Source organism: Ambystoma mexicanum, chromosome 2p (genome assembly GCF_040938575.1).
Source record: "Ambystoma mexicanum isolate Mex_15411 chromosome 2p, UKY_AmexF1_1, whole genome shotgun sequence".
NCBI lineage: Eukaryota > Metazoa > Chordata > Amphibia > Caudata > Ambystomatidae > Ambystoma > Ambystoma mexicanum.
The window spans coordinates 1,226,642,213-1,226,669,607 of NC_090923.1; the positions used below are offsets into that span (position 1 = coordinate 1,226,642,213).

At 46.3% G+C, this 27,395-nt stretch overlaps 1 protein-coding gene across 1 annotated transcript in view; it reads left to right on the forward strand.

The window, feature by feature from the left end:
* The window catches only part of FOXK1 (forkhead box K1), a 763,857-nt gene that overhangs the window by 61,856 nt on the left and 674,606 nt on the right, over positions 1-27,395 (forward strand). The gene's annotated exons all lie outside the window — the stretch shown is intronic.

Genomic DNA, 27,395 nt, shown 5'->3' on the forward strand with positions numbered 1-27,395 from the left:
GGACGTGAGAAGCTGGGACCAATGACCTGGCATGCCCTATGGAGCAGGCCGCCTATGTATATGGTTGCACCAACCAGCGACATGGATTTGTAACCTATGTGATGTACGTCAATTGTGATGCCTTTTCCCTTTATAAGCTACCACCTGTGTTGATTTCCTCAGAGCGTTCTGTGGCAGCAGAGTCCTTTGCTATTGCGTGCTTTTTTTTTTATGGCCATTTGTTCTCCTTGCAAGAGGTGTGCGGGGCCTTTTTCCCTAGTAGGTTGTATTTTCTGTGGTGTGAGCGTTGAGGGGTTTCTCTACATTCTTGGTGACCCTGACGGGATCCCAGATTTCCTACGAAAGACTGAGGGTTCCAGGCCGCATCTCTGGAGGGGACGCAACCCGCAGTGGTGTAGAAGAGCTGTTTTCACAGAATTCCCGTCTGCTCTTTGGAGGGGGCGCGGCCTCTAGGAAGGTGCAGACTGTAATTGGGACCCTGTGACGGGGGAGCTTGGGTGAACGCGCAGATGTAAGTACATCCCGTGCGACAATGAGGGGTTGTGTTAAGAGAGAAGTGGGAGAACAGAGAGGATGACGTGCGCAGAATGATCAGTGTTAAGAGGAAGAATTGAGAGCGTATGGTAGCTATTTGGAGTGGAGCATGTGGCGGTTTTTATCATTTTGATTATTACTGTTATACGTATATGAACCTAAGTGTATGAACCTTTCCGAGGTAGGGAAGAAGATGGCGTAATATTTAATATGTGAAAAGAGGATAAAAAAAGTATGTGCTCTGTATAATTAGAGATCTTGGATTCATGTCCCCAATATATCCCAATTGGGGGAATGAAAAGTAGTTTGAATGTAGGGCGTGATATTGGAACACATGTCCATGTTCTTATGGTATTGTATTGTTTGTTCATAAATCGCTTATACACAAAACGAGTGCTTCAAATCGCTCCTTTGCGGCAAAATACAAAGGTAAAAAAGCTTCAAAAGAGAAAAGTGATTTTAGAGTTGTGGAAAATGGTAGAGGACAACGGGGAGGGCAAATCCCAGCGTGGCGGCAGCCCCACTCTGAGTGTAGTTGAACCAACAGCCTCAGAAGGTAGACTGCCACCCTCGCCCAGAGGAGAGCTCTACCCGCTCACCAGCCTCCCGCTACGGGAGACACTAACCCAACCTATGTGCCTTCACCCGCCACAGCACCACCCCATATCAAACAACCCCTTATACTACAACATTGCGGGATAGCAAGCCACCGAAAGGCTTAGAGCAGGTGTTCGCAAACACGCAGAGTTGGCACGGTTGAGAGCACTGAGGGAAGGGGAAAGCAAACTGGGGCATGGTCTGGACGAGTGGAGGGCCGGAGGAATTTTGGTTAGAGTGCACTTGCGAAGGGTAGCGAATGAGGAGCGGAGAGTGTAGGTTATTGGACAGTGAGGTCTGACGGAGGTGCGGACAGCGACTTCAGGGAAGGAGAAATGGATACCATGGATGAACTAGAGGATGAAGAAGAGGCGCAGGAGGCACAGCAAACTGCCCTGGGGTGAGTAGTTGTGGCCTCAACAATTGAACAGATTTGGGGGGCTTGCAATGGCAAGAGAAAAGGGAAATGATGGACAGAAAGCCAAGCGAGGAATGGGCACACAATTACCAATATTACATAAAGGCCCCACGAGAGCGCAGTGAGTACCCTGGGCCCAAATGGATAAAAACAACTTTATTAAAGCCCTCCCGCCCCTCACTGCGGGGGCTGATAAATTGATATGTGCGCTTGAGAAGCCGACTGCTGGAATCCCTCTAGCTGTGGAAGACATGAAATGTTTGATTGTAGCAATGGTGGAAGATCAGGCTGGAGACGTTTGGGTTAAGGCAGGATATCCAGGAGCTAAGCTAGATGATGCACATGACGGGCGCCCTTTAATAATTTCAGGGCACAGGTGTGGGATGTCTTGCTATTAATATACCCCGACACACCAGACTTGCAGTCCATAATGCAGTACACAATCTGAGATAAAGACCAAGCCTTGAGCAGACCGATTCCGGCTTCCCACGAATAGGAGATCTTCCAGGAAGTTCTGAAGGAGATCTCCTTTTGGGGGACCCCTCAAGTGGACCTTTTCTGCTCCCAGTGCCAACATGTAGGGCGAATTGTTCAGCTCCAGGGAATTTCCTCATCTGGGAGTTTTTGGGGACACACTGACAGTCGAGCGGACTTTCCTCCTTTATGCGTTGTCACCGATCCCTGTCATTCCGCTGGTTCTCAGGAGATTATGCCTGTTCGGAAACCACAATGATCCTGATTGCCCCTGATTAGGTGCAGAGAACGTGGTAGCTGGTGTTGCTTGACATGTCCAGCTGCTTTCCCTAGTGCCTTCCTAGGAGAGTGGACCTGCTCTCTCAATCGGAGGGGCCGATTGAGAGAGCAAGTCCTCTCCTAGGAGGGCATAAGGGAAAGCAGATGGACATGTCCATCAACACCAGCTACCACGTTCTACGCGCCTCAATCGGAGGGCCTAATCTATCGAACCTCAGCAGCCTGAACCTTCCTGCTTGGCTACTGAGAGGCTGAGATACAAGCAGTGGGACTTGTCGGACATAATCTTCGATGTGCTCTTTTCATCTCAGAGGCCCGCTACGAAATCCATTTATGCCTGTAGGTCACGTTAAATGTTTGCGTTGTGGCTGGGAAATGGACCTGGATACTTTATTCTCTCCCCTGTGTTGGATTTTCTGGTGGGCTTGCAGATAGGCAATGTGAAGTGTTGCCTCAAGGCTATTTGTATTCAAAAGGTCCCCCTGAACAGGGCTCGTATTTTGCATTCCCCACTGTTATGCAGTTCTTGCAGGGGTTGTGTAACTAGTTTCCTCCCCGACAGTTTGTGGATCCTCAGTGGGATTTGAATTTAGTTTTAACCTTTCTTGTGGGTGCTCATTTTGAGCCCCTTTATTCAGGTTTTGTTTGATTGCTCACTCTTAAGGTGATTTTCCTGGTTGCCATCACTTTTGCGAGACGGGTGAGTGAGCTCCAGGCGTTGTCTGTTTTACCTCCCTTTTTTGGTTTATTCCAAAGAGAAGGTGACATTGAGAGTGAGACCCTCCTTTCTGCCGAATGTGGTCTCAGATTTGCATCTCTCTCAGAAGATCCATCTTCCAAGGCAGGGTAACAATACCATGGGCTGGATCCGGTACAGGCCCTTAAGCTCTTTGTCTCTCATACTAGAGAGACTAAGAAAGATAAGGGTTCAATGGTTACACTGGTGCTCGTGCTTGCAGGGCTGTCACCAAACCGACTCTCTCCAGGTGGATCATTCTCTGCATAATAGAATGCTCCGATCTGGCTGGGAAGGATGTGCTTGAGGGTCTCGGTGCTCATTCTACCAGCGGAGTGGCTGCCACCTCTGCCCTGCAGAGGGGAGTCCCGGCCCCGGATATTTGGCATGTGGCAACGTGGTGGCTTTGCACATGTTTGCTAAGCATTATTGCTTTGATTCCCTTGTGGGTCAGGCTGACCGTTTTGGTAGGTCAGTCCTCCAGAGTTTTCTGGTATAAGCGAGGGTCTTGATTCCTCCATCCTCCAGGTTTAGTACTGCTTAGGGAGGCTATGAGAAATCCTTGGGAGGAAGGAATACATTAGAAGTACAAATTACTTGGCTCTCGGTAATGTTCTTTCTGATGGATGTTACTCCCACGGATTCCTCGTCACCCTCACATCCAGCTTCTCTTGTGGGAGGCTAGTACACCAACAGGTCTGTAGTCCCTCGGCTTCAGAGTGCTAGGAAAAAAGTGTGGAGCTGAGGTCACAGGATGGGGCGGCGCTTTTGGATCTGCTTGGATCACATGCTCTGCATAGTCCGACATCTAGTGGAAGTTGTGCAATATTACAAGATTTGTTTTTGGAACTCAAACGGACGTCGACGGGGCGCGTTTAGTAATACTATCCCTAGTGTGATGTGCTCTGTACCCATGGTCCTTCATGCGTCGAGGTCCCTCAGATTTGTTTTTTCCTGCCATCGATGTCAGTCGCAAATGCAGAGTTCTCTTCCAGGCTGATGCCTTTGATTAGTTAAAGTTGTACTTATAGACTTTTTCCTTTGTTGTTCGCCTCGCCGCACAACTGCTTGACTGCTCCTGATGAACACCCTCATTGTTGATGACCGATCGACGACCAGATTTGCAGGCCTCTTTGGGCTTCAGCCCATTACAGTAGGGGTAGGTTCTTTATACTGACCTCTTTTAGAGAATGCTTATCCCATCATCCCCTTTCTTCTTTTCTCGCCTGTCTGCTCTTTTAAAATACAATGGACAAAACCCCATTTAAATTTTGCCCGTCCTGCCACCGATTCCTAGGGAAGGACATGCACCGAGTGTGCAACCACTGTCTTCCGAGGGATCACGCCGAAAAAGATTGTTAATCATGCAAACTTTTTCGGCCTAAGACCCTAAAGGATTGGCGGACCAAACATTGGGCCGCTAACGCCATGCAGGCAGTGGCTGGCCTCCATCGACGTGACAGAAGACTGCAGAGAGGGCAGTAGCGGGGTCATGAGTGACGCTGGGGGTTGGGAAGGGGTCTGTCGGAACCCCAGGTGCGGGCTCCGAGACCAACAAGCAGGCCGGTGATTCTCTGATGGAGAAGACACCCGGCGGCCAAGGCACATACAAACACACAAAAGACATACCACACGCCCGACTCTAGACTGTACGGTCGAGTGTTGAGGCTCGTGTGGTGTCCAGGGATAAAGCCTTGGGTTCTTCACTGTCCTCTGGGCCATCGCGCACCTTTTCGCCTCACGACAGTTCCCCAAAGCCAAAAGAGAAACTCAGTTCGGGCACCGCACATAAAAAGGCCCTCCTTTTGCACATAAAAAAACAGGCAGCAAGCCGTTTCCGTGTCCTAAGAAATGCAACAACTAATTCATAAACACGTCAGTGCTTCTCTGCTTAAGGTGAGGTCGCCCAAAGCCCTTTGCCCCAAAAGACACCTAGACAGGGTTTTCCATCCCCTTAGACTCTCTCTTAGGGGCCATGTGCCACAAGGATGTCACTGCTTCCCACGCCAACCCTGTTAAGGATGTCGCTCCCTCCCAGGCCGCCCCTGTAAAGTCTGGTTTACTGCCCACATGCAAATATACACCTGAACAATTCAATAAGATTATAAGGAGAATGTGTTGTTTTGTAGACCATGGACAGACATCCTGACCAATTAACAATATTTAAAGATGCCTCACAGCCAGGGGCATCAACACTGCCATCCCCTGCCAAAAGGTCTCGTCTTCAGCCACAGCCTAGCACTCTGCTCTAGGCACTTCAGCTTTGACGTTCCAAGACACCTCTTGGCCATACCAAGACCCCTCTCAGGACTCTTATTATGACGACCATGCAGATCCAGGGTCTCCGGGGGTTGCGGGGGTGGGGCGGAAGTGGGGAGTGGGGGGAGGGAGGTGGAAGACCTCTATGGCCAAGACCAATTTTATGATGACGATGACGACATTTACGTTATTCAGTTGCCAGACCACCAGGACCAGCCGGTAGCAGATTCGCCTATTGGCAATCAACTCCAGTAGAATGAACTGCTACTAAAGGCGGCACACCATTTTAATATCGACACTCCGAGGCACAGGTCAACAAGGACTTTGTGGAAGATATTCTGGGGGACAAGAGGTCTTCCACCCAGTTTATACCACTCCTGCAGTCTGTCCAAAGACTGATCCAACCATCCTACTGGTGCCTTACAAGGGCGGTCAATTCTAGAATACAGAAGCTATTCAGACCCGTGCCCACAGACCCCCTGTATATTAGGGGTCCGCTCAAACCAGATTCCCTAGTGATCACCGCCACCAGGAAAAGGGCAGGCACTCCCCTGGCGTTGGCAGAAGCCCTGCCAGACAAGGAGAGCAAAAAGATGGGAGATGGGTCGCCTCTTCTGCAGCATACCAAACCAGAATCGCTAACAACACTACGTTGTTAGCTAGTTACGGTTGCCACAAATGGGATGATCTGGAGCACTAAATAGAAGCTGCCCCAGAACCACTAAAGGTTCAATTAATGAAGACTATCTCAGAAGGCAAGCAGATCTCAAACTGCATCCTAAAGAATGACCTCGATGCAGTATATAATGCAGGACACATCATAGTGGAGGGAACGCTCATCAAGAGCCATGCTTGGCTCAGACAGTCGGGGTTCGAGCCAGAGACTTAAGCAACCCTCTTAAACATGCCAGTGGAGCCAAATGTGTTATTCGGGAAGGCTGTAGAAGACTCCCTCAAAAGTGCCAAGGAGGAGTACGACACTCTTAAGTCCCTTGAACAGTTGACAAACCCTATTCCCAACGGGGCTCCCCAAACTCAAGGAGATGTCAGGGCCAGGGTGCACAACGTGCCTCGGACAACTCCCGGGGGGGGTCAGTCACATGGCTAAGGCTCCTCATCCAATTTTCAAAGAGGAAGTAAAAGGGGCAGAGGAAGGGGAAGAACCTCACCTGGGACAGGGTCAAGCCCTCCCAAACAATGATATGCTGTTTCAAGTCCCCTCCCAGGCCACTCCAGTAGAAGGCCGAAATTCTCACTTCACCCTGGCATGGGAGGGGATAACCTCTGATAAGTGTGTGTTGTCCACTCTAACAGGTGGGTATTGCAGAGTTGCTACAGAAACCACCCTACCGCTCACCAAGACAGAAGAAAACTACAGCAGAAGAACAAAGCATACTGCTGGAGGAAATAAAGGCACTGCTCTAGAAGGACGACATCGAGATTGTCCCAGCAAACGACGATAAACAAGGGTATTTATTTAACTTACTTCCTTGTGCCAAAGAAAGACCTTACCATGCGCCCAGTGTTAGATCTGTGCCGTGCGAGCAAATATGTCAAACCTCAAATGTTTCGTATGACCATGCTCCAGGAGGTGATTCCACTCCTAAAACGGGGAGACTACATGGCGACATTGGACACAAAAGATGCATACTTTCATATTTCAATGCACCCTGCGCACAGAAAATACCTGCGTTTCAGGATGGCAGGAGTACACTACCAGTTCAAGGTACTCCCATTCGGAATTGCCTCGGCACCAAGAGTATTCACAAAGGTGCTTGCAGTAGTGGCAGCACACCTGTGCAGAAAGTCCATCCTATTATACCCTTATATGGACGACTGGCTAATCACTGGAGAATCTCCTCAAATTTGCAAATTAAATACGCAAAAGACAAACCTTCTCTTCAAACTGGGTTTCTCCATAAACTAGAAAAAATCAAGTCTAGTCCACAGCCAAATAGAACAATTTCTAGGGGCTATCCTAAACACAAGAGAGGAGCTGTCTTTCCCCTCAAACGAGGGAGTACAGAACATGCTGTGCGGTCGACAGATAACTGTACGCAGAGCAGTGCGCTTGCTCAGGATGATGGCTTCATGCATTCACTTGGTTCCACACGCGCGCATGCGTCCAATGCTGGAATGGTGAGCGAAACAGTGGTCTCGGGTAAGCGGACAGGGGACGATCTAGTGTTTGTTTCGCTAACCCTGGTTCAGGCTCTTTGCTGGTGGTCCATGGACAACCTGTTAAAAGGAAAACCTTTTCACGCTCCAGCAGCACAAGCGATCCTAACTACAGACTCCTCACTTGCCGGATGGGAGTGGCCCACTTCCTCCATCACACAGCCCATGGCCAGTGGACACATGCTACTGCCCAAAGACATATCAACTTCCTAGAACTCTTGGCGGTCCTTTCAGCAACATCCAAGGGTCAAACGGTGCAGGTCCTCACAGACAGCACCACGGCCATGTTCTATCTGAACAAGCAAGGAGGCACACACACTCAGTCTGTCCAAGCTAGCCAAAAAATATGAAAGTGGGCACTCAAGCGGAACATGTTCCTAACATTTCAACATGTTCCAGGGGAACTCCATTCTCTAGCAGACACTCTAAGCAGACACCCCCTATCAGAAGAACACGAGTGGCAACTTGACAGCGATATCCTAGACAGAATATTCTCACTATGGGGTTGCCCCACAATAGACTTGTTCGCCATAGACCTAAACACACAATGCCCAGACTTTGCGTCCACGTGTTCCCAACCAGGGTACAAGGGGAACACCATGTGGATGAACTGGGCATGGAAATGTGCTTATGACCTCCACCCCTCCCCTGACACCACTCCTGAGCAAGATAGTGCACAAGATGCACCAGGAGGAAGTAACTCTGATCCTGGTTGCTCCTTTGTGGGCGGAACAGCCTTGGTTTCCACATCTGCTCAAGCTGGCGATGTGCGCCCCAATCAACCTCCCGTGCCCATATAACATAACATGTTGACACAACACAAATGGGCATCCCTCCGCCCACGCCCACAATCAATGAAATTGGCAGCTTGGCTCCTGAAGTCCTAGAGTTTGGCCACTTAAATCTTCCACAAAGGTTTACCGATATCTTTAAAGAGGCACGAAAACCCAACAGCAGGCACTGCTATTTGAATAAGTGGAAAAGATTTGTGATATGATCACAATCACTAAACCCAATTGAATGTTCTCCAGCTAACATTCTACACTACATGCTTTACCTACTAGACTCTGGCCTAGTATTTAATTCCGTAAAGGTGCATCTGGCGGCCCTATCGGCTTCCACAACCTCACAAAATAAAGTGTCATGGTGGAAAGTCCCTGTCGTTGAGGCGTTCAGGGAAGGGTTAACGGGCTATACCCCCCCAATGTCCAACCCTCCTCTGGGTTGGGATCTCGGTGTTGTGCTCTCCAAGCTCATGGGTCCACCCTTTGAGCCTATTCACAAGGGCAGCCTAAAACATCTTTCTTACAAGACTGCATTCCTAGTAGCTGCCACCTCCATAAAACGAGCTACACGCTTTGTCCGTTCAAGACCCCTTTTTCATTCTACACAAGGACAAGGGTGTGCTCAGAGCACATCCTAGGTTCTCGCCTAAGTTCATTTCAAAGTTCCATGTAAAACAATGCACCGATCTTCCTGCCTTCTTTCAAAATCCATCAAACTCAGCAGAAAGAAGCTTCCATACATTTGATGTACCCAAACCTCTTAAGGAAAACAGACCAACTCTTTGTTTCCATAGCACCTGGTAGAGAGGGCGATCACCCTTTCACCCCTAGGGTACACACTACCAGAGGTACAGGAGCTACCTTAGCTTTCATTGCAAACGTCCCTCTAGACGCCATCTGCAACGCTACATGGAGTTCCATCCATACGTTCACACAGCATTATTGCATTGACACACACTCTAAAGCAGATTCACAGGTGGGACAAGCAGTCCTAAAACATCTCTTTGCTGCTGTACCTTCTAACTTCCCGCCACCTTCTCCAGATACTGCTCCCTAATCTATGCAGAGCATGTCATCTAAGCAGATCCACAAGCCTCATCGTAATTTTATTTCTGGTGCTTGTATCTGCTTAGATTCACATGCACCCACAATTCCTCCCCTACTGGAGTGGAAGGCGTTTAGATGTTTTCTGGGTTGTCACTATTTTTTGCTTTATCACATCTGTACTCTCGCTACACTTCAGGCAACCTCCTGTCAGAAACAAACCATCTGAGGGACCTCGACGTGTGAAGGACCCATAGGTACAGTACACGTCACACTAGGGATAGTATTACTAAACACGCCCTGTCGACGTCCGTTTTCGAGTTTCGAAAACAAATCTTGTAATACTCTTGACTCCCACTAGATGTCGGACTATGCAGAACATGTGAATCTAAGTAGATACAAGCACCAGAAATACGATTACGGTGAGTAGTCGCATAGAGGGATCGGGTGGACCTGTGCTGTGCCCCCTGGCAGCGGAAAGGTTTACCGGAGAACAGCTGTGCTGGTATAAGGATATAGTGGATGAGGAATCTGTGTAGGAACATCCATCAAAAAGAACATTACTGACCATCAAAAAGAACATTACTGAGAGGCAAGTCATTTGTTCTTCCAAAAAATGGCTGGTCATTCCGCTTTTATTTATGTCATTAAAGTGCAGCAGTATGCCATTCTGTAAATCATTGTTGTCTTTTTCATACTTTAGCTATTGGACATTTCCTGCACCATCCAAATGGACTACCTCCCCCAAAGCAATCCCGAGGTGCTGCTAGGTTTGAATTGATAAAGCTGGTTAAGGAGCCGTTGCAATTCTGCAATATCGCCAATGTTATGAATGCCCATTTCAACTAGTGGCGTTTGGCAGTTTTAAGCAAATAACCTAGTCATTTAACCTGCTTCTGGGAGATCTGTACTAATCTACCCTAAAACCTCAACTCCATATGCTGCTGCTGGGACCACTTTAGCACGATTAGCTGCTTTTGCTGGTGAGGGCGCACGTTGACCAAAGCAATACAAACGCCAAAACAAAATGAGTCGTAAGCAATTGAAAACTGATAATGGAGGAACATATATTTTCAAAATAATTATTGTATAGAATTGTGAACTATTCTAGTGACGGGCTAAGTACGAGTTTTTCTAAACCGCTCTACATCTCCATTGTAAATGCAGAATCTTTTGTTAAAAAAACTTTTTCATTGCGTCTCCTAAAATTGTTCATCACTTATGTTCCCACGGGTAGGTTTTTAAATATGACCATTGGGCTTTATACTGTAAACGTGTACAGTGACGTGATATTTCATGCTCTTATTTATATTCTTAACTTCTCAGGGCGCCAAATTTACACTCGCCACTATCCATTGGTTAATAAAATCTGACTTTTGGTGATTTAAAAAATGATGTGCTCTGCGTATACATAGAATTGACTTTTTTTTATGGCTGGCTAGTAGCTTGGAACTTGAATTTTTGTCCCCTGCCTGCCACAGTCCTTGAATTTATTAACGTGCCTCGTCTTCACATAGCTGCATTGGTCCGCTTAGCGCCTTAATACATATAAATCCATCTTCCACATCTAACATTTAAACCACTCTGAGTTGTGTGCACAACCAGAAAACTGAATTTTGTTTCTAAACCCCATTCCCGTGACCTTGTCCAGTCAACGCTTATATAACATGCTCCTCGTTAACTTTTTCAATAAAGATGTGAATGGAGTGCTGTGAGGATCGACTCTACGATTGTGAAAGGGCACGTTTTGAAACTCCACCTAAAGGGTTATCCAACTACATGATTTTTATATTGTACACAGGATCCTAGCTACGGCCTCATTCTATCACTTTTATATTTATTTATTATTAATTTATAACTCCCCTAATACCAGCGAGTGGTTTCGAAGCGCGGGATCAGGATTTTAATCTGTTACGCTGCGTTACCTTGCTTCCAAGACGAACGGGTTGCTCCTGAGCTTTCGTTCCTTCCTGCATTGAAATAATGGTATTCCAATGACATTGAGGAGCTGAAATGAGGGGTGGAGGTGATGAATCTTTGTTTTTACCTTTTTGTAAATTCCAAAAGTCGGGGTTCGTATTCATTTTTCATTTAATTGCATGCCGACGATGGGTATGATATGTCGGGTGGAAGCACTCCCATTTCCTGTCAAAGGAGGTTCCCCGCCATTTAGACTTCTAATCTGATTGAGAAGGTGATTGAGAAGTTTATTAGGAGTTTATCCATTTTATCAGTGCTTTCCAGAAGAGACTCCAGAAGGTATCTGAAAGTCTACTTTTAATCCAACAAGATATGTGGCTGAAGTTTAAATTACGTTATGGTGTGGATCTCAATTGCCTGTTTTAAATCTGAAAAGGGCTTCCTTGTTATGTTACGTAAAAAAAACACCTTTAACCATTTGGAACCCAGCAGTATAAGGTGAATGATGGGAGATGTTACAGTAGGGAGTAGCCTCCCTGCTGCATCTGGTACTGGCTATGGATGCATAAAGTAATAGGACTTTAGTTCAGTCTGTGTTCTGTAGGCATAATGGGAAGATTTCTTTCTGCAGTTAGATATATGACGAATGCCCACATTTTTCTGAGGATTTTGAGATTGTGATGACCCTCACTCACCGCATCACATCAGCAAGATGGTCTCGTAGGATAACCACCTTTCGTGTTAAGGTTTCTGACTAATGAGGTGGGTTCTGGATAGTTTGTTGGCCACTTGGAAGAACACTATTCTTTTTGGTGCTTTTACCAATTGTAACGTTTGTCTGTTTTTAACCTCAACACATTTTGACTGATCCAGAGTTTAATTTCTCCTCACGTAGCATGCATTGTTAAATCACAAAGTAAACTGGTGCCATCTGTATAATAGATTGCAAAGAATTGCCGATAGAGTTAGTCCCTTTAGGTACCTGACAGCTGTTATTTATTGCCAATAATTTACATGGTGCGGTGGATCTAAAAATCACTCTGAGATGTCCTATTTAAAGGCACACCTTGCCTTCGAAAAAGTGTCCTACCGTTTTTCAGCGCAGTATTTACAATGTACCTATTTTGTAGAGCTAAAAATAAAAAACGAAATCCAGTCAATTCTGGAAAATACCTCACGCTTTTCACAACCATTCCCAATCACTGCCTTTTATCACTTTTATTATAGTAGTTACTTAAACCCATACTTTAAATCTGATAAATGAACCAGATTTTCAATTTGTTATACTCTGGTGTGAAAGTTACCTGTAATTAACTTGAGTATGAATAGAATGCCACTTACTCCTCAAATTATTTGACTGCTTATGTATATGTTTGGAGCTATTGAAGCCTTATCTTGTAAGTGCTGACCTGTGCATTCACTGTGGAGTAGCGACGAATGCTGATCTATCTGTTGCAAACTGTCGCTGAAGCATAATACTGTGAGAGAGAGTGGAAGGTGACGAGGGATTTCAGGAAGAACCTGTCCTGTGACACTGCTGCGACCACCCCAGCAGCCACACAATGCATGCCCCACTTGATGGTAACGTGTTGTACCGCAGAATGGAGAGCAAGCATGTATGCAACACAATCGCAATCTGCAGGGGATGAAAATACGATTTATTTTTTCACAGCTCCAAGTTTAGGCATTTGCCTAATTTGCTTGCTCATTGTTGGACAAGGGTATGCCGTGAAAAACATCCGCATTAAAAGCCTAAAATAAGTTACTATAGAGTCGTGCCAAAACGGGTGGATTTCCTCACCAGTTTTTGTGTGTGCCACTTGCGGAAAGACTGTGGGATAGGGTGGAGGAGGTTGGGGGGTGAGGGGTTTTGTTAAGAGCTCGTGTGCCAGAGGCAGAATTGGGAAAGCAGCCTGAAGAAAGGGAAAATAAAAGGACCCGAGGTTATGTGAAGTAATCTTACTTTATTAAAAAATATATATATATATAATAATAAATGCAGGGGGGCTTGTGTTCTATTTACCGCCTGCTCCAAATTTGGCCTTGAAGTTATGTATCATTGAAAACCTTCCTGAATTCGCAATCAATATTTTTTCGTAGAAATGGCTTAGTCATTAATTCTTCCTAAAAAGTTTTGGGATCTAGAAGATTGCGGTTTATTCTGGGACGAGTCCTAAAAGAAGTGGTGTTGGTCTCTGACGTACGCAATGCACATATCCTGAAGTGAAATGTGGAAATTGAATTAAACTTGGCTGGACGCCATCCACGCGCATGTTCCCTCGACTTGTACCCTGGGTTTATTAGGATACTAAATTATTGTCGTTCCTCCGGGAAATTGTGGTGAGTACCACCCACTTGCTGCCGCAAGAGGCACTTTATCAAACTAATATAATCAGTCTTTTTTTGTGATGATTCTAAAACTGAATAAAAGATCTAGAAAAATATTTGGGCCAGCTACTGGCTCAATGGCATTGCTACTTTTTGGAGATCCGGAGATTTAAGTGTGCAATTATGTGCTAGTTTTGAAAAGGGTTCTGTTTGATTGCCTTTTAGGCACTACATAGTGCGGTTTTTGTAGGTTATGAGATTAAGAAGATCCGAATTTGCGTGTCAGCAGCGTTCTATGCTGCCAACACGTTTCTGTGGAACGTGGTCATAAGGTCGGAAACCAAGAGAAATGCTTCGGTTCTGTATTGTAGGAAAAAGGGCAGTTGTTGTTTTTGTATACACGTCATCATTACAACGATCGTTATGGTTTCTCACCTCAACCTGTTATGTGGTTCTATTTGCTTAGTGCAGTCAGAACGGTTGTGATTTGATGTAGTCCAGGACTGCACACTATTTGATTGCTGGCTGCCCAGAGCAATTCATCTAGACAATGCTCCTCTTTTAAACGCGCATCACTTTAAGACTAGTCCTGCATGTTGCCACTGCACGGCGGAGCAATGATTTTAAATTACTGTCTTGCAATATTACTTTTATTTATTTTATTTATTTATTTATTTTATTTATTGCATTTGTTACTCGCCCAAACCCTTAGGTACCACGGCGATGTTACAGACAGCTTAGTTAAAACATTTCTTGGAAATTGCCAGTCGGGCGCAGTGCATGTGAATACAAAATAATCATACATGAAAACTTTAAATGCAGGGCTTAAATACAGTGATATTTCCTGAAGCATGGAAGAGGCTTTTAGTCTTGGTTAAATAGCCACGTTTTCAGAGATTTCTTGAAGCCTGCGAACGTTTGCTCATTTTTGATGGGGAGGGGAAGAGTGTTCCAATATGTGGGTGCGAGATATTGGAAACTACTGCCTCCTGCCTTGGTAGTCTTGTATCGGGGGATGGCTAGGAGTAGTTGACTGTTAGATCTGAGGGTTCTCTTTGATACTTTTTTGGTGATGGCGTGGTTGAGGTAGATGGGGACACATGAGTGGATGCATTTGTATGTGACGCACAGGGCTTTGAATGTGACCCTGGCTTTGATGGGGAGCCAGTGATGGTTTCTTCTAATATTTGAGATATGATCTGACTTCCTTATTCCAAGGGCCGCCCGAAGGGCTTTATTCTGAATAAGCTGTAGTTTGTTTAGATTGGCTTTTGAGGTGCCCAGGTAGAGTACGTTGCAGTAGTCGAGTCTGGATAAGATTAAAGCTCTTGCCAGCGTGATACAGTTAGTGGGTGTCAAGAATTGGCGACTGAGAGCAATAAGTTTAGCGGTGTAGGAAGTAGAGGAGGAAAGGGCGTTAATGTGCTTGGTCATGGTGAGGTTGGCATCAAGGTAGACACCTAGTGTTTTGACTTGTTTGAGTACTGATATGTTTGTGCCATCAATGTTGATGGATGAGTAATCAGGGTGTAAGGCTTCTATTTTGGATTGGGAGCCCACAATGAGAACCTCAGTCTTCTCATCATTGAGGCAGAGGCTGTTTAGTGCCATCCAATTTTGGATTATGGCATATATTTTATTGATAGTGTCGGTGTCTTCAGTGTAATCTCCCGATAAAGGGATGAGGATCTGGGTGTCATCTGCAAAGTTGGTGTAGATGACACCCATGTCGTCTAGCGCTGAGAAGAGGAGTTTAGTGTATGCATTGTATAATGTTGGTGAGAGACAGGACCCTTGGGGGACACCAATGGGTACTATGATTGGGTTGGCGGCTTCTTTACCTATGGCGACCCTGGAGGTGCGGTCAGCAAGAAAAGATTTGATCCAGGTAGTAGCTTCGGTGGAGAAGTTAAAGTCTTTCGCTAGTGTGGCACACAGTTTATTATGGTCTACTAAATCAAACGCTGCGGAGAGATCGAGTAGGAGGAGGATGCAGAGTTTTCCTGAGTCTCTGATGGTATCCATCTGGATTTTTAAGTCAAGGAGCGCCGTTTCTGTGCTATGGTTGGGGCGGAAACCCGCATGTAAAAGTACGTATGTAAAAGGAGATGAGAAGTACCTCTGGTTCAGTGGCATGTATACATTATATGTCCTGTTGAAATTAACACTGTCATGGTATCTCATTTAATGTAAATTTGTTTTTTTCTGGTTTGAGTGCACATTATTGTATGTTCAATGTTGGTGAACGTAGAACAATACCTATTTTGATAGCGTTTTGGAAGAACCTTACAACCATTTACCAAAGCAAAGCAGATACTCGTTTTAAACATTTAGACAATTAGATAAGGGCCCTGGCTAGCACGCGCCCATCATTAACTATTCACTGCCACGGTTAACCCGCAACTGTCACCCTGGGAAGCTCCCACCACTAGCGACGCCCCCTCCACAACCCTATTCCCCAAGCTAGGTCCAACAAGCCCTCGATGACTGTTACATTACTGATGCTTACTATACAATAGGCTGTAACCTACTGCCTAGGCCCCCCTCCATCTACACGAATCGAGGGGTAGCTGTTAGGGAGAATTCTCTCTTTAGGCTGAATTTCCTAACCTAGTGAGTCCCCCAGCAGCTTTGCTGGATGTCTGGAGTTTGTTTTTTTCTCCTGCCAAGAGTGAGACTCTCTTTCTCCCACTCTTGGACACGTTTTATGGTGTTCCTTTGACTGTTAATGTGTTTTATGGGCTATGGGGTCCTTTACTCCATAGGGTCTCAAGTGTTTTGACTGTGTGTTACACAGCACCCTCCGTGCAGTGATACAGGGGTGTCATAGTGACACCCCACCATAGACTCCATACCCTGGGACTGACTACTGTCTCCCAGGGCATGTAAAGTCACCATTGGCTTTACTAGTCCAAATTATTAACCGAAACCGGTACAAACCATCATCTTGTAGACTTACTGGTCGGGGCAATTCGATTGCCCCGGGGTCTGTTAGTCGAGGGGGCACGTCTCCGTCCCCCCCTGATCGAGTTTTGGATGGTGGCAGTGGATACTACTTTTTATATTCGACCGCGAATATATCCCTATGGGATTTTCCCATTGTTCGAGGCTACCAACTTTATTTAATTCTCATAGCCTCGAACATACCGCCGGTTTATTTATTAAATATTAATTCGCCGGTTGGTATTTTTTGCCAGGACTAGATTCAAAAATGGCGTTTGTTCTTTTCTGTGACTCCAACCCAAGTCGAGCCCTTTGTTCCACTTTTTGGCGGGCTTCTCCACAGAAGCCTCTAAAAGTGGTGCCACTCTGTCTGGGTACAACAGGGGGTGTTGGAGGGGGTTTAGGCACCCTGGACTGAGTTACCTTGGTAACTCAAGTCGCACTCTTGTGTGATTGGCCCAAGTGGTGAATTTAGCATGTTTGTTTGACAGCTAGGCTGAGTGAATGGGGGTGTGCTGCATAAAAGCAGGGCTTTGGGGACTGGAACTTCAGAAGTCGCCACAGGTCCTGAGAATCCGACGAGGGAGAAGCTGAGCCGACCTACCACGACGACGCCACCGGTGGAGCCCTGCGGAACCGACTCGCCACTTCCCGACGACGGAGAACATCTCCCGGCTGGAGAGGCTTCTTCCCCTGACTGGTGGGCACAACCAGTTTACCTTCTTTTCTTCGCATCCCAGGACGTCTTGTGGTCCAATTGCCCGTGCCAAGCACCCGGGCAACCGGATAGCCACTTACCACTGGACCGCGAATAAAAGGACTGCTCCTTTTACCTGAGAACTCCGCGGCTGGTTTCTTCCCTGGCAGTGTAACGGACTCCTGTCTTCCTCCCCTACGAGATCCTCTCTTCCCCCGGACGAAGCACCGACTTGCATCCGCTGCCAGGAACAACTGCCCCCGCTGGAATATTCTCACCACTTTAAGGTACCCTGTCCGCCAGGCCTCCCTTTCTAAAGATTGCTACAAGGTAATAATAATCCCTTAACCTTCTGGACTGGGCTGGCCGCCTTGACCTTCTAACTGGTCCCTTTCTTTTGGTCCAACTCTTTTTGAACCTTTGCAAGACTCTTGTGCACTTCAACTGTGTGACCTTGGACACATTTCGTTCTGATCCTCTTAAAGTGGATCCGGCCTTCTGAACTCTAACTTCACGGTTTTACTTGCCTTCCTCTCTTGTTGTGTTCTTGTGAAAGTGTTGGGATCTGTTTCAAATTACACTCTGCTTTTCTCTCCCTTTTAAAACAAATTATTAGAGTGCCATCTGCGTTAAGCGCTCACCGCTGTCTGAAAATAAGTGGGGCTTTACTTAAGACTTGTCTAATATTCTTCTAAGGGAGTGTATATCTTTTGGTGACAGTGTTTTCGAACCTCTTACTATTAGTGCCTGTGTTTTTCTAGATGTGTTTTTTAAATAAGTAATTATATCTCTTTTACACCAAGCTCTGATCAGTGTTTATTTGTTCTACTGTGTTCTTTTGACCTATTGTGAATACTCTGTATACTGCCTAACTCTTCTTGAGGGAAGTCTGACTGCTCAGCCACAGCTACCAAGTGAATCTGTGTGGTACAGACTGCTACCAAGTGGGTTTACTGCCAAACACCTGTAGTCTTAAATCTTTTGCAGTGGTCCCAGAGGGAACTGCACCGGTTTCTGCCTAACAGTAGCCATTTTACATGGAGACCCCCAGCACCGCGAAACAGAGGCCGCATGCCGACCATAGAGGATTCTTAATGTATGCGCAGCCTCTCTTGGCTTACTATATGATGAAATATTCTGCTGGGGATACCCGGGACTCTCTACTCAAGGACTCTCTACTTAGCCCTCTACTCAAATTGCACTGTTAGTGTAGGCTGCAGCGTGGTTAGCCTTGTACTCCATTGCATTGTCCGGTGTAGGCCTTTCTCCCACTATACAGGACTCTGGAATCTAGCTGTGGTTAGCCTTGTTCTTAAACTGCACTGTTAGGTGTACAGCTCTCTCCCACTATACAGGACTCTCAAATCTACAGTACGTATATCTCGCTCCACTAGCGTGGACACAGGCCGCAGGCACGGCCAAGCATCCATGCATGATAGGATATGCCTACGGCTAAGCAAATCCTGCCCAGTGCACACATAGGCGTACAGACTGAAACACCTGACATAACCTCAACACTAGCATGTGGCAACCACCAGGTGAAAGTAATTTGGTATAGCTGACCCATATAAACTCTCCCAACAATGGCAATCTATCTCTAACCCTCAACAGCACCCTCCCATGTGTCTGACCTCTCTTGGGCTTCTTAGTAGAGTTTTGCCAGCCACCCAAGTCCTAGAACGGCAACATGCACACATGCATCTCCTAAACTAACCCCCCTAGAACTCCATCGACTAATTGAGGCCACACAAGTGGGGAAAGAGTGCTATATAAATAACAACATACAATACAATTTAATTTCCACATTTTGCTTATGATATTTCTGCATTAGCAACTTATTTGAAGAGCAGTTTTGTTATCTTCAATGTTACGGGAATTTCTTGTTGCCCACTAAACCAAATAAACAAAATATACTGAATCTGTTCTGGCGAAACCAGCCTTTTGTGGGTTCAGATGGAGCTTTCAGCTGGAAATGAAACATTGCGTATTGTTGCAGCAGGGTGGAAATGGTCCGTTTAGACAGATGGTTCAAGGTGGAATTATATATTCTCATATAAAAAACAACTGATGAGCTCTGATTGCCTAAATGTATATTCCTTGCGGGTGTAGAGAAGTTCCCCACCCTCAGTGGTTTGAGAAGCTGTAGCACCGGTCTCTAACATGCAGAGCACAAGTCACCCTACTATTAAACCCCCCTTTTAAGGTAAACACTAGTTGGTAGAATACACTGTCACTAAAATAACCTATTGGGTAGAGCAAGCAGCCTCTGCAGAGATCTATGTAACTGATTTTATTTTTATTTTTGGCTATTAGGTGGTGCTACTTAAAAGCTGAAACTGTTACCATTTCTCTCTAGCTGTACTCTAATGTATCTGAGGAGGGACACAAAGCATGCATGCGTTTGGTTATGTACCCACCCATTGAATGCCCATTACCATGCTAATCCCTATGGTCATTACCACCCACTTCCTGCTCCCCTTACCGCCCCTGTCCCCCCAGAAGACAACCTCGTGGCATCTCTTTGGAAAAGCACTTGTAGGCACTTGAGCACAAAGTTTGACCTCAAAGCAGTCTTCTGAGAACTAATGACTTGATTGGAGCTCTAAACGTACTACTGGTGTAATAAAAATGTCTTAACTAAGTCTGCCTTCAGCCACTCCATTTATTCGCACTATGCATGTCGCTCACTGAAGTCCTGTTAAAAGCAAGCATTGGCAACAGTTTTAGCTTGTTTATAAGTATTAGGCCTTTGACAGGCTCTGCTATTATATGCCCAGTTACTTGCACCATTTTGCAGCTGCTACCATTAATGCCCTGCTCATACCAATACAACAGTGCATGGCAAATGCATTTACCATGTTACACAAAAACCCAAACTGTTATTGCCAATGTTTTTTATTCAACCACTGTCTGCCCTCTTGAAGCCCTTTTCCCTACACAAGGGGTTGTGATAAATCAGTAGTGATTCCCCCTCAAAACCTCGACCTGGGCCCTCCTCATGTGGCCAGGGAAAGGCATACGCTTCGTGATCCCGACCCTGGGGGTGGTGTTCTGCGGGAGGATCACATGGGGGTAGGAAACAGGTCAGGGCGAAGGGAAGCCTCCCCTGTTTAACTTTGCCCGAAACCCTAGTCTTTTAATGACGTATTGCAAGCAGAAGGAATTGGAGAACCTGACTTTGTTGACAGACTTCAAGTCCCTTAGTACTGGGATGAGGAAGAGGGATGCAGAGTAATACCGCTATGGGACCAGTAAACCAATTAGTGTAGATGATATACACCTGAAGAGGACTGAGAGGCTTGAAAAGCCCCCTCAGGTACAGGTGGCAGAAGTAGAGCAGCGGAAGGGGAAGAAGCAGCACGGGCTGTGGTTGCAGCAGAGAGTGAAGCTGGAGGCATGAGAAGACGCTGGCACCACTGTGACGCCTGAAATGGTGGCGGGTCCTGAGAGTCTTTGCCTCAAACTCTCCCTGTTGCAGAGGTCGCGCAGCAGGAAGCGAAGGCAGAGATGCTTGCTTGATGATCTGTTGTGCAGAGTTTGTGCAGCAGAAAACAATGGTAGCAAAAGAATTGTGCCCTCATTAGAGGGTCCAGGTGGCTGGGTTGCACATGACCCTCTCCGGAGCAGAAGAAGCTCCATTTCCCTGTGGCACGAGTGGAGGCGAACCAGACGAGGCTATCCGCCAGACCACAAGGAGCCATAAGCACAGAAGACCTGCGCACCAAGCGGGCCGTAATTGAGCGACCTTATCCAGTAAATTCACGGTTTGCAAGTGACTCTGGAGCACCACCAACATTGTCTGCGTGTTGATGGCAGGCAGTTTCACTCATGTATGAGTGAAAGCAACAGTAAATATAATTTTGAATACCGAACTATACAAAACCAACAAAAGTTATATCTGTTGAAGCAAAGTGACACTGTGTTACTCACCGAGCCGGAAGGTGTGCGTGACCCCAACCTGGATCGAGATGTAGGATGTGCTATAGACGTCTACAAAAACCCAGTTCCCCTGATTTCAAAGAATCAGGCTTCCTCTTCGAGAGGGGCTCTTTTTCAGGATGTACCACTCTGCTATTTATGTAAGAACAGACAGAGTAGTCTATAATGCAAAAGAGCGGGATTGAGCGCACCGCCAGTCCAATGCTGCAAGAGATACAGAAAGGTTTTGAATATTATGCCTAACTTGTTCTTTAAAATTATTTCTATTTAACACAATAGAACTGCCGGTACCCCAGATAGTGTATGTGAGTAGACCTGAGAGGAAATCCTGGACCAGTTTCAATAAGGAATACAAAATCCAAATGGTGGATGACAACGGCAGGAAAAAATAATAAAGTGGGAAGGTTAGTATAGGGAGGACAACCCGAACGGCACGAGGAACGCACTAGGGCCGGGTTGGTGCATGTCCTGGAAAGCGTCTTTCAGTATGTGAACACAGTTAATCAGGTAGTTGGAGCAAAGGCAGTCCTTGATAAGCAGCACTGGAAGGAATGGACTTATATTCCAAATAGATGATTCAGATAGAACAGGAAGAAAAGGACCAAGCAGCGTCGCGCTGAAGCAGATCTCAACAGATCTTGATCGTAGAGCCGGAACTCAGATGGAAAGCATGGGCGTTCGTGCAAGCGTGAGTTGAATGGGAACTGGAGTTCAGTTTTGAGCGGAAGTGAAGAGCCGCAGAGCCCGTAGAACTGAAGGTTGAGCGGGGAGACTCCTGCGGTTTAACGGCAGTAAAGGAAAACTGCATGTGAATAGAAAAAACCGTGGCAACAAGTCCTTAGGGTAATCCAGATAAGCAGAAACAGAGTACAAAGCCGAGGTCTGGTAACGAGAGTTCAGAGTCAAAGGTTCACGGTGGGTAATCCGAGGAAGGCAAACCGTGCCGTAGGCGGGCTACGAAAAGGCACGTAGTAACGTACATTTAGCAGCAACGAAGTTCCCGCGACTGAAGGCTTTAAGGAACAAGGGGGTGTTGCTTCCGTGTAAGTGAAGGGAGACCAAAATATCTGAAGACATTAGCCATAAACAGTCTGGCCAAACGGGAAGCAGAAGGCAACCCCGAACAAGGTACAAAATGGCGTATTTTGTGAAGTAATTCACGACTACCCATCTGGTATCATGTCCCTGTACTTCTGGCAACTCCACAATGAAGTCCATCAATACCATATGCCAGGGTTTAGGAGGAACCGGTAAAGGCCGCAATAAGCCCACTGGTCTGGACCTGGCGGATTTACACTGGGCACATATAGCACAGGTAGCAATGTAATCTTGCACATCACGAGCCATGTTAGACCACCAAGACAATCGCCGTAGAGATTCCAGTGTTTTCTTTTGACCTGGATGTGCAGCAACCACAGAATCAAGTGCCCATTGGAGCGCCAATAAACAAGCCTGACTGGGAGATATGAAAATACGCCCTTGAATGATGGGTAGACCTTGAGACAAGTCCCTATTGAGTTCCTGGACCTCTTTTGGATGTTCAGTTGCCCATTGCTCAATGATAGTACGCAAGGAGGGCTGTACCATGCATCCGCAAACAACCTTGTTTGGGAGAAGCATAGGAGGCTCCGTCTTGGACGAGTCACCCTCGGAATATAGACGTGATAGCGCGTCAGCTGATACCTGAGCCTTGGCAGGACGATAGGTTATATGGAATTGGTATTGTGAAAAGAACAAATGCCATCTTGCCTGTCTAGCCGTGAGACACTTCATAGATTTGAAAGCCAAAAGACTTCTGTGATCGGAATACACAGTGACAGGATGACGTGCTCCAAGCAAATGATTTTGCCACTCAGCGAAGGCATCCCTGATCACCGGCAGTTCCCGTTCCGTGATGGAGTAGTTATTTTCGTATGCTGTTAATTTGCGAGAAAAAAAGGCTACAGGGTGCATTTCCCCAGTATGTGGACATTCTTGGGACAAGACTGCTCCTATAGCTGTCCCTGAGGCGTCAGCTTCCACATAGAAAGGAAGATCAGGATCATGGTGTACAGGTGCAGAGACAAAAGCTGATTTTAATTGGTCGAAAGCCTGTTGTGCCGCAGGTGACCAATCGTAGGGCGTTGTAACACTGGTTTGTGAGGTAAGAGGCGCTGAAAGAGCAGAAAATCCATGAATAAACCGTCTATAAAAGTTGGTGAAACCCAAGAAAGACTGGAGGGATTTAACTGTCTTGGCTGCTGGCCATTCAAGTATGGCCTTCACTTTGGATTTGCTAATACGCACCCCTTGGTTGGTGAGATCGTAACCCAGGAATTCCACCTCAGAAGCGTGGAATATGCATTTTTCAGCTTTCACAAATGGGTGATTCTCCCTTAGATGTTGGAGTACAGTTTTTACGTGTTGAATGTGTTCAGTAAGGGTGTGTGAATAAATCAATATGTCGTCTAAATATATGACAACATACTGGTCTGAGATGTCATGAAACAATTCATTCATGAAAGCCTGAAAAGAGGCCGGGGCATTACAAAGCCCAAAGGGCATCACCAAGTTTTCGTACAACCCATATCTTGTCTTGAATGCAGTCTTCCACTCGTCCACCTCTCTCATGCGCACCAGATTGTATGCTCCTCTGATGTCCAGCTTAGTGAAAATCTGTGAAGACCCCAATTGATCGAGAAGAACAGAAATCAGTGGCAATGGATATTGCTTTTTTATGGTAACTGCATTGAAGGCTCCGTAATCCATGCAGGGACGAAGATTGCCTTCTTTCTTTGGCATAAAGAAGAGAGGGAACGCCGCCAGTGATTTGGACGGTATAATAAACCCCATAGCAAGTGCTTTATCGAGGTATTCCTTTAGCACAGCATCCTCCTTTAGGGTAAGAGAATACACCCTTCCCACAGGAATCTTTGCCCCGGGCATTAAGTCTATGGGGCAGTCGTAGATCCTATGGGGTGGTAGGGTTTCAGCCATGCCCTTGTCGAACACATCTAGGAAGTCGGCGTAATCTGTAGGAACAGATGGTTAGGCGACAGTAGAAATAGCTCCGATGTGCAGGGAAGAAGATGCAAGAGCATTAATGGGAGTATTATGAATAATGCCATGTAAGGGCGTGCACTTGAGGTTACATATAGTAGAAGAGAACTGTATCTGGTGTGTGACCCAGTCAATAACAGGGTTGTGGAAACGAAGCCATGGAATACCTAGAATTACCCTATAAAATGGAGCCTTAATAACGTCAAATGTAATGGTCTCAGTATGTCCTTCCTTGGTGCACATGACCATGGGCACCGTCTGATGGTTGACCATTGCAGAAACAAGTGTAGAACCATCTACTGAATTGACTGTCTCAGGTTGTTTCTTGAGAATCAAAGGGATCCCTGCTACTGAGACGAAACCATGGTCAATGTAATTGCCTGTGGCTCCTGAATCAATGACGGCCTGGGCCTCAATGGATGGTCCAGGAGTCAAAGAAAATGTGACCGGAAGATGGATGAGTTGAGACGATCCAAGACAAGGCGAGTCCTGATTTGGACCTCCCGACATAGGGACTCTGTCTACTGTTGGGATTTGGCATTTCCCGCCTTTCTTTTGGGTTTCTTTGGACACTGTGGTAAAAGATGGTCAGAGGCACCACAGTACAAACACAGATTGTGGGACCTACGATACTCATGTTGAGCTGGCGTTAAAGGACTTTTAACAGCACCAATTTGCATGGGTTCAGGGAGAGGAAGAGGTGCCGGGACAGCTTCTGAGGCCGGTAGTACGGGTGTGGCCTTCTTTTCTCCACGCCTTTCTGCCTTTTGGGCATCGATTTGTAGCATCAAGTCGAGCAACTCCCCGAAAGCTGTAGGCACCACAGGAACGGTGGACAAAATATCCTTAAGTTCCTCCGCAAGTCCTTGATAGAACATGGCTGCTTTTTTCTCCTCAGGCCAGTCGGTTTCCGCCGCCAGCTGGTTAAACCGGGCAAGATAAACCAACAAGGAAGAATTGCCTTGTCGATGTTTGAGTAGCTCTAAATCCGTGGCTTGGGTAGTGTATCTGGTATCAAACACCTTGCTCATCATGGAAAGAAGAGCATCGCAATTGTACAGTACATGACTATTGGACTCAAGCAGGGGATTGGGCCAGGCTGCGGCAGTACCACCTAAATGAGAAAGAACAAAAGCCGCTTTGGTGGTGGAAGTGGGAAAGGAGGTAGGACGGCATAGGAAATGCAATTTGCACTGATTAATGAGCGTCCTGTATTGTTTGGGATCTCCCAAAAACCTTTCTGGAGGAGCCAATGTGAACTGGGTAGTAAGCAACACAAGAGCGCTTTCTTGAACGGGTGCTGGAAAACCAGACCCAGAAGCCATAGCACCAGCGCCTGCCTGTGCTGCTGGAGTAGTGACGAGAGACTGAATTGCGTCCATGCGTTGGCATAATGCTTCTTGTGCATTTGTCAGGTCAGTCTGGAGATCTGTAATCATCTGCACAATTTGGTTTAAAGCATCAGTAGTCTCATTCGACATCTTTCTAGGCTGCCAATTCTGTTACTCACCGAGCCGGAAGGTGTGCGTGACCCCAACCTGGATTGAGATGTAGAATGTGCCGTAGATGTCTCCAAAAATCCAGTTCCCCTGATTTCAAAGAATCAGGCTTCCTCTTCGAGAGGGGCTCTTTTTCACGATGTACCACTCTGCTATTTATGTAAGAACAGACAGAGTAGTCTATAATGCAAAAGAGCGGGATTGAGCGCACCGCCAGACCAATGCTGCAAGAGATACAGAAAGGTTTTGAGTATTATGCCTAACTTGTTCTTTAAAATTATTTCTATTTAACACAATAGAACTGCCGGTACCTGAGATAGTGTATGCGAGTAGACCTGAGGGGAAATCCTGGACCAGTTCCAATAAGGAATACAAAATCCAAATGGTGGATGACAACGGCAGGAAAAAATAATAAAGTGGGAAGGTTAGTATAGGGAGGACAACCCGAACGGCACGAGGGACGCACTAGGACCGAGTTGGTGCATGTCCTGGAAGGCATTTGTAAATGCACTTCAGTAGAAAACAAACAGTCTCTCAGTATGTGAACACAGTTAATCAGATAGTTGGAGCAAAGGCAGTCCTTGATAAGCAGCACTGGAAGGAATGGACTTAAATTCCAAATAGATGATTCAGATAGGACAGGAAGAAAAGGACCAAGCAGCGTCACACTGAAGCAGATTTCAGCAGATCTTGATCGTAGAGCCGGAACTCAGATGGAAAGCAGAGGCGTTCGTGCAAGCGTGAGTTGAATGACAACTGGAGTTCAGTTTTGAGCGGAAGTGAAGAGCCGCAGAGCCCGTAGAACTGAAGGTTGAGCGGGGAGGTTCCTGCGGTTTAACGGCAGTAAAGGAAAACTGCATGTGAATAGAAAAAACCGTGGCAACAAGTCCTTAGGGTAATCCAGATGAGCAGAAACAGAGTACAAAGCCGAGGTCTGGTAACTAGAGTTCAGAGTCGAAGGTTCACGGAGGGTAATCCGAGGAAGGCAAACCGTGCCGTAGGCGGGCTACGAAAAGGCAGGTAGTAACGTACAATTAGCAGCAACGAAGTTCCCGCGGCTGAAGGCTTTAAGGAACAAGGGGGCGTGGCTTCCGTGTAAGTGAAGCACGTCCGATCAGCTGGCTAGCACGTTTACGTGACCTAAACAGTTTCCAAGGCAACTTGTAACGATGCCAAAGAATTTACACACTGTAAATAAGCATACCTGTGGGGGTGCTTTGGAAGATCTAAAAGCTTACAAGCAATACCCAAGCAAAGAGTGTGTTAACAACCAGCAAAACTGATATAACAAACTATGTTCAAGGCAAGAGGGTAATATTGGGCAGCGTAATGGTTGTAAGATTGCTGCTTATGTGCTATGAAACACAAAGCCAAGATAGAAGACGCGTGAGACTGTCTTTTGCCTAATATTTGGTTGTTGATGCAGAGGGGAGAGAAAGGTGACAAACAGGATGCCCTTCTGTTGAAGGTTATCCAGAGGAAGTGGATCATCGATGCCAAGGAGTCTTAAAGATCACTGATGTGGTTCCCTGCTTCCCTGACACTTGTTTGACACAAGAGAAGTCTTGTGAAGTTGGAAGTCACCACTGATGCACTTTGTTGTGTTTGGGTGAAGAAGTAGACGGGCAGGCGCTATACCCGTATGGCAAGTAGTTGTTGTCTTAAAAGGCCTGGTAAAGTAATCAACCAGGTACTAGTTGATACAAGTGCTGAACTGTGGTTCTAA